The sequence below is a fragment of the Podarcis vaucheri genome (genome assembly GCF_965113315.1).
Source record: "Podarcis vaucheri genome assembly, chromosome: Z".
Taxonomy (NCBI): domain Eukaryota; kingdom Metazoa; phylum Chordata; class Lepidosauria; order Squamata; family Lacertidae; genus Podarcis; species Podarcis vaucheri.
Window position 1 is genome coordinate 41032064 of NC_138758.1, and position 10767 is coordinate 41042830.

At 46.2% G+C, this 10767-nt stretch overlaps 1 long non-coding RNA gene across 1 annotated transcript; it reads left to right on the forward strand.

Annotated features, from left to right (window-relative positions):
- The first annotated feature begins 615 nt into the window (after positions 1-615).
- On the forward strand, positions 616-1781 carry LOC309523716. Its single transcript, XR_014215559.1, has 2 exons — positions 616-838; positions 1562-1781. It is a non-coding gene; the product is annotated as an uncharacterized lncRNA (long non-coding RNA).
- The last annotated feature ends 8986 nt before the right edge of the window (positions 1782-10767 follow it).

The window sequence follows — 10767 nt, forward strand, 5'->3', positions numbered from 1 at the left end:
CTTTTGTTTTTGTTTTAATATTGTATATCTGTTTGCCTTCCTGCACTCCTTGGGGAGGAAAGGTGTGATATAAATTCAGTAAACCAATAAATCAAACAGAAATAAATCAAGACCTCTTCTTTTGCTAGGAATGGAAGTATATACGCATTTTACAAATCTATCCATTTTCTTTCCTTCAATTTCAATTTTTTTTGAAATTTAAATTCAGGTCTCCACATTTCTGTAGCAATTTGAATTTATTTTTAAATGAAAGTCCTCATAAAATTTCACCAGCATTTTAGTGAAAGTTTTCTCCAAATCAATGCTTACATCCATGCAGCTTTGACGAATGCACCCGTTTTTTGCAAGCCCATTTCCCCCTAATGTAAAGCATTTTTGTGTTATTTCTATAGCGGAATTTATTTTTACGCACACCTTCCCCTAACAGATTCATTTTTGTAAACATTGTTTGGCTGGAGAACTGTATCGCCAATTCAGAAAAGTGGAAATTTCGAAGAACGGCTTTGATTCTCACGTTGTTTTGGAAAGCGTGGATTTGACAGTCACCTTTAAATGTGAACTGAATCGAACTTCTCCCCCGCCCTCCCCCGCCCCCCCCCCGCCCGTGATGTTATGTGAATGAGAAACTGCGCTACCGGCGTCGGATCAGGCCTGGTGCCAGCATTATTTTTACGGGAGGACGGGAATCTGGATGTGTAAAAAGAAACAACATCTGGAGCGGGAAGCCCCTTCAGCAACCTAGGCAAAGCTGCGGCTTGTTTGTGCGTCGTTTGCCCAGCTGTGTCTTCTCTCAGGCATATCACCTGTCGCCTTGCCAAAGGAAGACTCATCACAACGGGTAAGTGGGACGGTGCTTTTTCCCCTGCTAATTATGTGTAAACTTACCACCTCCCGGCTCCGCGGAGCCGGTCGAGGGAGGGAGTTTTGCTGACGAGGAAAAAAATCATTTTTCATTGTTCACGGATGCAAATCACTTCGAGAGTGGGCTATGGCTGGGGTTGTGTGTGCTGTGTGTGTGTGTGTGTGTGTGTGTACGCGCGTGCGTGCGTGCGTGCGGTGTGTGTTTTTTTTAAGCGTCTAGACATGTGTTTCAATTTCACCCGATTACATGGTGCCTCAGCAACTGTGGGTGAGGAGAGATGAGATAAAGGGAGAGGGAGAGGGAAAAGAGCGCCCACCCGTGTTACAAAAAATCAGCCAAGGCTGGAAGCTGCCAGGAGTACAGAGGTTCTACTGTAATTCCTTATACTGCAATTGACAATTCTGGGCAACCCATCTGACCCCATCCGCCCCCTCGCCCCCCCCCAACACAAACACCTCACTTCTGTCCTGTATTTATCCATCAGTGTGGTGCGAATAAACCTGTCCACCTTCCTCCCGCGCAGTGACAACTAGCAGTAGCCCATCACTCTGCAGAGCCTGGATCGGATTAGTCATAGCTTTCGGAAGCCTTTTAATTTGGATTTACGCTAATGCGGATTACAGGCAGCATGGCAGACATTGGTTTTGTAGAAATGTAATTCCCCCGCCCTCTTTTTTCTTTTCTTTTTTTCTTTTTTAGGGAAAAGAAAGGAACTGAGAGAAATGAATTAAGCTTGTCAGTAATGAAACAGATTTCCAGGCATGCTACCCCATCCCACCAGCATCAAAGCAAGTGACATGCGAAAAATTCACCATTGGAATCCCTGGCTTCCTGGTCTGATTCGTGAGCACTGAGCAGGGGAGTTGGGTTCGCTGGAAAAATCTGTATTTGCTTTCAATCGATGCTTCCACATTTTGAAGTTCTCTTTGATTTTTGGAATACCAAATTACATGAGCGGTTTTATTAGAAAGTGTCCGGAAGCTGACCTAAATCTAAAAGTATGCATAAAATTATGTACAGTCTGCAGAACACAGAGAATCCCCCCCCCCCATATAACTCAGGTGCATCTATGGAAGTTGAGTATTGGACGATTCCGGACAGATAAAAGAAATAATGTATCCATGCAGCACATAGTTAAGCTATGGAAATGACTCCAACAAGAGGCAGTGATGAGCATCAACCAATTCTGGTTTGGTGGAGCTGTAACTGAATGCCAGATCAGTCCAGAATACAGCCATCCTTCTTTATTATCAAGACCAAAGGGCTGATCTGGCTCCCATTACCAATATCTGGCCAGGTGAGCCTGAGCTTACCCAGCTGTTCCTACCTGGGTACTTGGTACAGCACCAGGCTAGACTGGGTGTCTTGAAAAAGGCAAAGTGGTTCTTTTAAAAAGAGATTGAGAAGTAATGCAAAATACACAAGTGAGTGAGAAGATCAAAGATTTTATTCCAAAACAGCAAACAATGTATACATATCAAGCATGCACTTCAACCTGCCACTTGGAAGCCCTCAGGAAGCAGCAAAGTGACTCCCCCAGGTAGCCTCAATTTGCACAGCCTTGCTGCTGATTAGCCTGTGCATGAGCTTCAAAGAAACTCTGCCCAAACTGTCCAATTTTATAGCTAGCCTTTGTGGATTCCAAGACTACATACATATCATCCATTAGCCACCCCCTCCAAATGCCTCACTTTCTCAAAACAATGTCCAGCATCAAAGAAGGTACCCAGCACTATCCTCCACAACTGATTAAGGCAGCTGCGTCTGAGGCTTCACCTCCTCCCAATGTTCTCAGGACATTAAAGACGGTTCTCACACCATCAAAAAACTTAACAAGAGCAAGGGAGGGGGAAGGAACAAAGGCAGGAAGGGCTCCATGTTAGATCACTACCTCCTTGATAAAATTTTATCTTCTGGCTGCATTTCCCATACACTGGAGTTTTGAAGTCAGGTTTGTTATTGTTCACAAAAGCACCATCTCCTTTACTAGAAAACATCTTTATCTTGTGACAGGTGAGTTTAGCTATGGAAATCACTCCAACAAGAGGCAGTGATGGGCATCAACTTGGATGGCTCTCAATTTGCACAGCCCTGTGGCTGATTAGTCTGTGCACAAGCTTCAAAGAAACTCTGCCCAAACTATCCAATTTTATAGATAGCCTATGTGGCTTCCAAGACAACATGCATATCATCCATTAGCCACCCCCTCCAAATGCCTCACTTTCTCAAAACAATGTTCAGCATCAAAGAAGGTACGCAGCACTATCCTCCACAACTGATTAAGGCAGCTGCGCGTGGGGCTTCACCTCTTCCCAATGTTCTCAGGACATTAAAGACGGTTCTCACACCATCAAAAAACTTAACAAGAGCAAGGGAGGGAGGCAGGATGGGCTCCATGTTAAGGTATCCTTGGATGACTTCAGAAGCTGTCCAATATATCAGCCAGGACGCACCTTTGATGTAGTCTTTGCCCCAATGATATGAGGGATAGATGGACATGTTCAGACCATTATCTGGTAAATTTTGGACAGGCAGAAGCAATTCCCTCTGTTTGGGTGGTGGACCCCCTGGAATAGACAGGTGGAACCTGATGTGTTCATGAATGCTCTGGGGATTTTCCAGTGAAGAAAGCTGATGATCCTGTTGAAGCCCTGATCTGGTTATGGAACAGTGAGAACTTCACTGCATCACCTTCTTGAGCTACCTGCCTCTTGTAGTCATCTCAGAGCAGCACAAACTCTTGTACATGCACAGGTGTAGGGCCAGGTAAAGTGGGGGAGTGGCCATCATATTTGACATAGTCAACATTTATTTTAAAAAGAGCCTCATAGCACAAACATGACTACCAGGTTTACAGTGGCAGAAGATTTCAGAGTCCAAGGATGAACTGACTCAACCATGTTATCTCTTAGTTGTTCCCAGTTTCATTCCACAGACCTCTTTGAATCATGTGACACACACAGTAGGGGAGCCTGGTCCATTACGGCTAATGGAAGAAGCCCCCACCATTCTGCCCATAGCCTGCTTTGTTAGTTACAACCAATCTGGAGGTGGCTCCTCCTGTCATTGGCTCTGGTTCCATCTACTGTTAGTCTAAGGCTACCATATTTTTTTCAATGAATCCAGGGACACTTTTCAACTTCAATGGATTTTGAATGGGAACTGATCGGTAAATCCGGGGGCTGTCCCTGGGAAACAGGGATGTCTGCTAACTTTATGTTAATCTCTCTGCCTCCTGTCCCACCAATCCTCATGGACCAGCCACTGCTGCATACCACTAACCAGTGGAGGCTGGTTCATTCAGGCAAATGCCCCACCAACCTCTGTCTGCCCTCAGCCACTGCCCACCTGTCTGCCTTCTTTCTTACAACCAGTCCAGGAACTGGCTCTGACTATCAGCTTCCTCCTTCTCCATCTCAGAACTACCCTTGTGGAACTTGGTAGGGAGAAAACTGGGATGAGTTCACATGTTATTACCTCTGGCACCACCTAATGTTGGGCTCCCTGCCTTCCATGCTACTGCCCCCATGGACACCAACCCACCACTGCACACCACTAGGACAGATGATGACTCTACAACAGGTAGTAAACTGGGTCACGGAGAAGAAAGCTCCCCTCTCATCTTGTGAGCTGCCGCCTCCTGCTTCCAGAGGGCTCGCCGTCATGAGTCAGTGTTTTGGGCTTGCCAGCAGTGGGCGTGGGAAGCCTCAAGGGCCCCATCCTATCGGCAGAAGTCATCTAAGTTGCCTACAAAAGATTGCTAATGCTTTTTCTTTCTTCCTGAACCTGAAGAGCCTGTCATTTTCCAGGCACCTGTGTGGGATCAAGAGCCACTCCAATCAGCAGGATCAAACCCCCAGAATGGCTCCCCTGAATGTCTTCCCTTTGTGTTTGACAGTTAACCATCAACATTTGCATTGGAAACCACATGTCAGGCCTACTTTTTCCATTCATCTGGGTTGCAGCCAACTGAGTTTGCCTCATGTCAATTAAACTTCTACGGATCTGCTCAGAGGAGATCTAGCACTGGTGACAACCCTTTGGTTCTTCAGGACCTCCCTTGCCAATGTTGATGATGATGATGATGATGATAACAATAATTTATTATTTATACCCCGCCCATCTGGCTGGGTTTCCCCAGCCACTCTGGGCAGCTTCCAACAAAATTTTAAAATACAATAGTGTGTCAAACATTAAAAGCTTCCCTAAACAGGGCTGCCTTCAGATGTCTTCTAAAAGTCTGGTAGTTGTTTTTCTCTTTGACATCTGGTGGGAGGGCATTCCACAGGGTGGTGACACCACTGAGAAGGCCCTCTGCCTGGTTCCCTGTAACTTGGCTTCTTGCAGCGAGGGAACTGCCAGAAGGCCCTTGGCATCGGACCTCTGTGTCCGGGCTGGATGATGGGGGTGGAGACGCTCCTTCAGGTATACAGGACCGAGGCCATTTAGGGCTTTAAAGGTCAGCACCAACATTTGGAATTGTGCTCGGAAACGTACTGGGAGCCCTTTTACTTTAAGAAAGAATGGGGAACCACCAAAATGCTACAGCTGACTGTGCAAAAAGGAGGGCTGCAAAAGTTAGAAGGGAACTCAAAGCTCATCTAGTCCAACCCTGCTGCTGATGCAAGAAATCTGCTGCTACAGGATCTCTGAAAGGCCTCTACTTAAAAGTACCCAGGCAAAGGGAGAGCCCACCACCTCCTGAAGCACTCAGTTCCACCTGACAAAAAGCTCGTGCCATCGGGAAGTTCTTCCAAATGTTTCATTGGAGTCCTTTTCCTCATCATTTGAACCCATTGCTTTAGGTCCTTACCCTTTGGAGCAACAGGAAACAAGTTAGCTCCATTGTCTATATAACAATCCTTCAGATATTTGAAGACGGCTATAATATCATCTCTTAATCATCATCTCTCTAGGCTGAACACACAAAACTTCTTTAAAATGTCCTCATAGGATTTGATCTCCAGGCCCTTCAGCTTGTGCTAGACCTGGGGTAGGGCATTACGGCATTATTGCAGGGGTTTGGGGCATTTCTTCTTTGGGGGGTGGACTCAACAATTTTGGTCGTTTCCTAAAAAAAAAAAAAGCTCAAGAACTTTCAGGATGTCTGGCAACCTGAGGGTAGGGAACCTTTCTCAGATCAAAACCACTCAGATCAAAGCCATTCATTGGGGGGGGGGTGTCACATGGTGGCAGACAGGGCTAGAGTCAAGAGTGAACAGAGCAAGAGCAGTCAGTTTTACCTTTGTGCAGTAAGCTAGCTTCTCCCATAGGCACCGACTCCATGGGGCTTGAGGGGGCCCGAGCCCCCTCAAAAATTCGTTTGGGGGGGCTCTGCCCCCCAATAATCTCGGGCGCCCCTCCAGCAGAGCGCCATCGCCGCCCCTCCCCCAGCCCAAAATGCACAGGGTCGGGCTGCCTGCATGCCTCCTGCCCTCCCTCCCGAGCAAAAGCTCCACCCAATTTCCTTTGGAGCTGATTAATAGGCGCAGCACGCTCTCCCCTATTCGCTCACGAGGAGGCGGCGCCACTTTATTTGCATATTCATGAGCTTATTTATTATTCATGAGCTTTCCCGGGCCCCCCCAATATTTTTTATAAGTCCGCGTCCCTGGCTTCTCCCTATCCTTCATCCAGGCCATAGGAGCCAACTCCGAGGGGCTGAGGTCCCTTTGGCCCCCAATGAAGTATATGAGGGGCCCGGGGGCCCCCAAAGTTAATAAGCATTGCTATTCAAATCACATCATGTTATTCAATATTTTATTCAAGTTTGAGCCCCTGATCCAGACAAGCAAAAGCCATTACCAGAGCTCAAATGCATATTCCAGACAGGCAAAAAACATCCAAGGTGCAAAGCAAGATCAGTGAAGGGTGTGGCCTGGGGTGAGGCTGTGTGGCCTGGGGAGGAGGTATAGTCTTGGAAGAGTCCTGTGGGCCACATAGACAGACCTGGAGGGCCACATTTGGCCTGCAGGCCCGAGAGTCCCCACTCTTATGCTAGAGCAGGGCCTAAAGGCCATTTTGCTGGTGCAAGGGAAAAATAGATGTTGAAAAAGAAAATTTCCAGAATGCCAAGATCCAGGTTTGAAACCAAAACTATTTGGTGAGAGAACCCCAGCAGAGATTTAAAATCACAAACTATGTTATTAACCCTTTCGTGCATTAATTAGACTAATGTGTTGGTTATATGAGGCTGGTTACCCCACACATTTCTGGAAAGAGGGTGCCCACTTGTTTCTTGACTACAATTTCCAGCATCCATGACCCTTGGCAGTGCTCACTGGGGCTGATGGGAGTTTGAGCCCAGCAACATCTGAAGGCCACAGTGCTGCCATATCTCAATGGTAGGACATATAATTTGCATACAGAAGCTCTTTGGACCCTGAATTACAAGTGCCAGTTTGTTGCATGTCTTTTCATTTCATTTATGAATTGCCTCCCATGAAACATCCAGATGTGATTTAACAATGAAAGTGTGTGTATGTGTGTGTGTTTGTGTACACATACACACAGATATTGGGATTAAAAAAACACACAACTCCATTTAAAAGCAACCCGCGGGGCCACTAGTGATTGGAGTAAAGTCAAATCGCTGTGTTAGCAGCACCAAAGTGACCTACCTGGGGTGCAAACCTAGGTAGTGTGTATTGAGGTTCTGGGCTGCCCATGCAAAAAGACATACACACCCCTCAGTCTCATTGATGTGGTCCAAAGGAAAGCAGAGAAATACTTTGGCACCCACGAAGAAGAAGAAGAAGAAGAAGAAGAAGAAGAAGAAGAAGAAGAGGAGGAGTTTGGATTTGATATCCCGCCTTTCACTCCCCTTCAGGAGTCTCAAAGCGGCTAACATTCTCCTTTCCCTTCCACCCCCACAACAAACACTCTGTGAGGTGAGTGGGGCTGAGAGACTTCACAGAAGTGTGACTGGCCCAAGATCACCCAGCAGCTGCATGTGGAGGAGCGGAGACGCGAACCCGGTTACCCAGATTACGTGACTACCGCTCTTAACCACTACACCACACTTAGCTGCAGGAGTTGCCAAGAGGAGGTGTCCAAGTGCCACTCAATCATCTTAGGGACTCTTTAGCCTTTTCTTCCCCTGAAGATATCCTGCACATAGCTGTCAACCTACCCTTTTTTGTGGGAAATTCCCTTATTTCAGCACCGTTTCCCACTGCTATCCTAGATTGTTAGATATCCTGTAGACTGTCTCCGGGATAGGTGAGGCTGCTGGTCCCTTATTTTCAAATCCAAAAATTGACAGTTACAGTATGCTGCTGATCCCTAATTTTCAAATCTGAAAGTTGACAGCTATGATCCTGCAAGGCAGCAGAGATTTAGGAATAGAGTTGTCTTTCTCCAGGATGAGCTGCCTTCCTAGGTTGATGAGCCTCATCTGCCCCTCACTTCCCAATGGACCCATTATTGTTCTCATCCATTCAATGAACCAGAGCCTGTCTTCATATGCAGGGGAAAGATTTCATACCCACCGGCTACCCTCATCTGGTTTAGGCGACCAATCAAAGCTATTTCCCAGCATGTGGCTGCTGTTGCATGCTGACAGCTTCTAGGAGCCACAGGTGAGAACTGAGCACAGGGTGGGGACCAAAGGGGAGCAATCTACCCCAGAAGGAGCACATGTCTCCCACCAAAGGTATTACCCTAAAAATAAAGAGCAAGAATAAAGACACAGGGAAGTGATGGCTTTACAAGAGGACTTGACAAATTGAGGGAGGATGAGACATATATTGTTGTGGCCACCTTTGGACTATTATGTGCTATTCTGGCTACCTCACATCAAATAGAATATTGCAGAGTTGGAAAAGGTCCAGAAAACGTTCAGTCAAAATGAGCAAGGGCTGGAGCAACTACTGTAGCATTTGGGACTTCAGAGTTTAGGGGGGCGGGGATGAGTAAGAGATGGCAATGATAAAAGTCTATACAATTATGCACGACGTTCCTCTCCCCCCCCCCCTAGAATTTTTGGATATCCAATTTTGGAAGATTCAGGACAGCTAAAAGAAAGGACTTCTTCATGAAGCACATAGTTAAACTATGGGACTTGTTTTCAAAGGAGGCAGTCGTGGCTACTAATTTGTGCTGACTTCAGAAGAGGATTTAGCAAATTCATGGAGGATATCAAAAACACTTTTGCAAATACAAAAATTAACCCAACAGTTGGAGGCAGAAATGCTTCTGAATTCCAGTTGCTGGAAGCTTCAGGAAGGGAGAGTTGCTGTTGCATTCAGGTCCTGCTTGAGGGCTCCCTATTGGGGAACCCTGGTGGCTACTGGATGCTGGAGCAGACGAGCCGTTGGTCTATAAGTTCAACTCTGTCCTCTACTGATTGGAGGCATGGAAGGTTGCTTATATACTAGAATGCACAAAGATGCATGTGTGTGTGCAAAAATAACATACCAAATACATGGTATTATTGTGAAATTGCTATGCAAAAATGTCTGTATTAGGCAACAGTGCATACAAACATCTGTATATTAAAAGAAATCCGCACTAAAATGCTGATAATTTTTCATCAGGAATTAAATAATAATAATCACAAACCTATGTGGAAATGTGGAGAACTGAATTTAAGATTGGAAAATATGAGAAGCCTAGAGGTATTAAAATTGACAGCTTTGCCCAGAAATTATAATTGACAGATTCTAACATGGTTAGAAGCCTCCCAGTGATCAATGGTTTTCAATTGCAGCAGGCTTCTAAGCACGTTCCTGCATTCACCCAAACACCTGATTAGGGCTGAAGTTCTGGCCGCAGAAGGCTTTGTTGAAAGCTTTCCTGTTTCATCGCCCCTTAACAGTCTCTTTGGCAAGTGTCTCCACTCCCTCCCTCTCCCTCCTTCTCCTCTCTCCTTGGTAGCAGTATATTCTCCAGTATATTCCAACCATGTGCTGATTTGGAACGCACATTCCAAAAGCAAAGGATAGGAAAAACAAGCTGTGCAATACACTGCCATTTCCTGCTGCACCTGAGAATCTTGGAGGAGAAAAATAGACAATTGCTGTTGGAAGGCATCCCATTCAAGTGTGAGGTTGTGCAATCTACCCCAAGGAAGAAAACAGCAGCTGGGGTGGGGAGAGGAGTTGGGGGGAAGGAGAGAAAGAGAAGAGAGGGTTTTTTAGGACTGTATGTGGGGGGGGGTAGGGGCATGGGGGGTGTCCTACCCCTTCATGGATGGTGAACTGGGAAGGGGCATTTCAGAGAAACACAAGAAGCTTCCTTGGACAAAGACATCATTGATGCAATCATAGGGACTTTGTGCTGGATTCATTCTAGACTGCTCACACATCATTTCCACTTTATTGGTTGCTCTGCAGTGCTTCTGCAATGTTAGCACCCTGTTGCCATATGGTGAAGCAACTCTTTGTGCTATAGCACAACAAAAGCATGAGAGAAAAGAAACTGGAACATTTGTGGTAAAGTGGTACCTCTGGATGCGAACGGGATCCGTTGCGGAGCCCCATTCGCATCATGAGCAGAACACAACCTGCGTCTTCATATGTGCGGGTCGTGATTTGCCGCGTCTGCGCATGCGTGTGACATCTGCGCATGTGTGAGCGGCAAAACCCAGAAGTAACCTGTTCCGTTACTTCCGGGTCGTTGCGGGATGCAACCTGAAGCGTCTTTAATCCGAGGTATGACTGTATTAAAAAAACACAACAGGATTTCTTCAGGAAGTTACAGGATGTACACTAACTGGAAATTAAGCAGCATAACCACCCCAAAGCTTTTGTTTGTTTGTTAGCTAAACAAACAAACTGCTTATACAGTCATACCTCTAGCTGAATGCGCTTCGGGTTGAGCTCGTTCAAGTTGCGCTCCGCAGCAACCTGGAAGTAACGGAGTGCGTTACTTCCGGGTTTCACGGCTCACACATGCGCAGATGC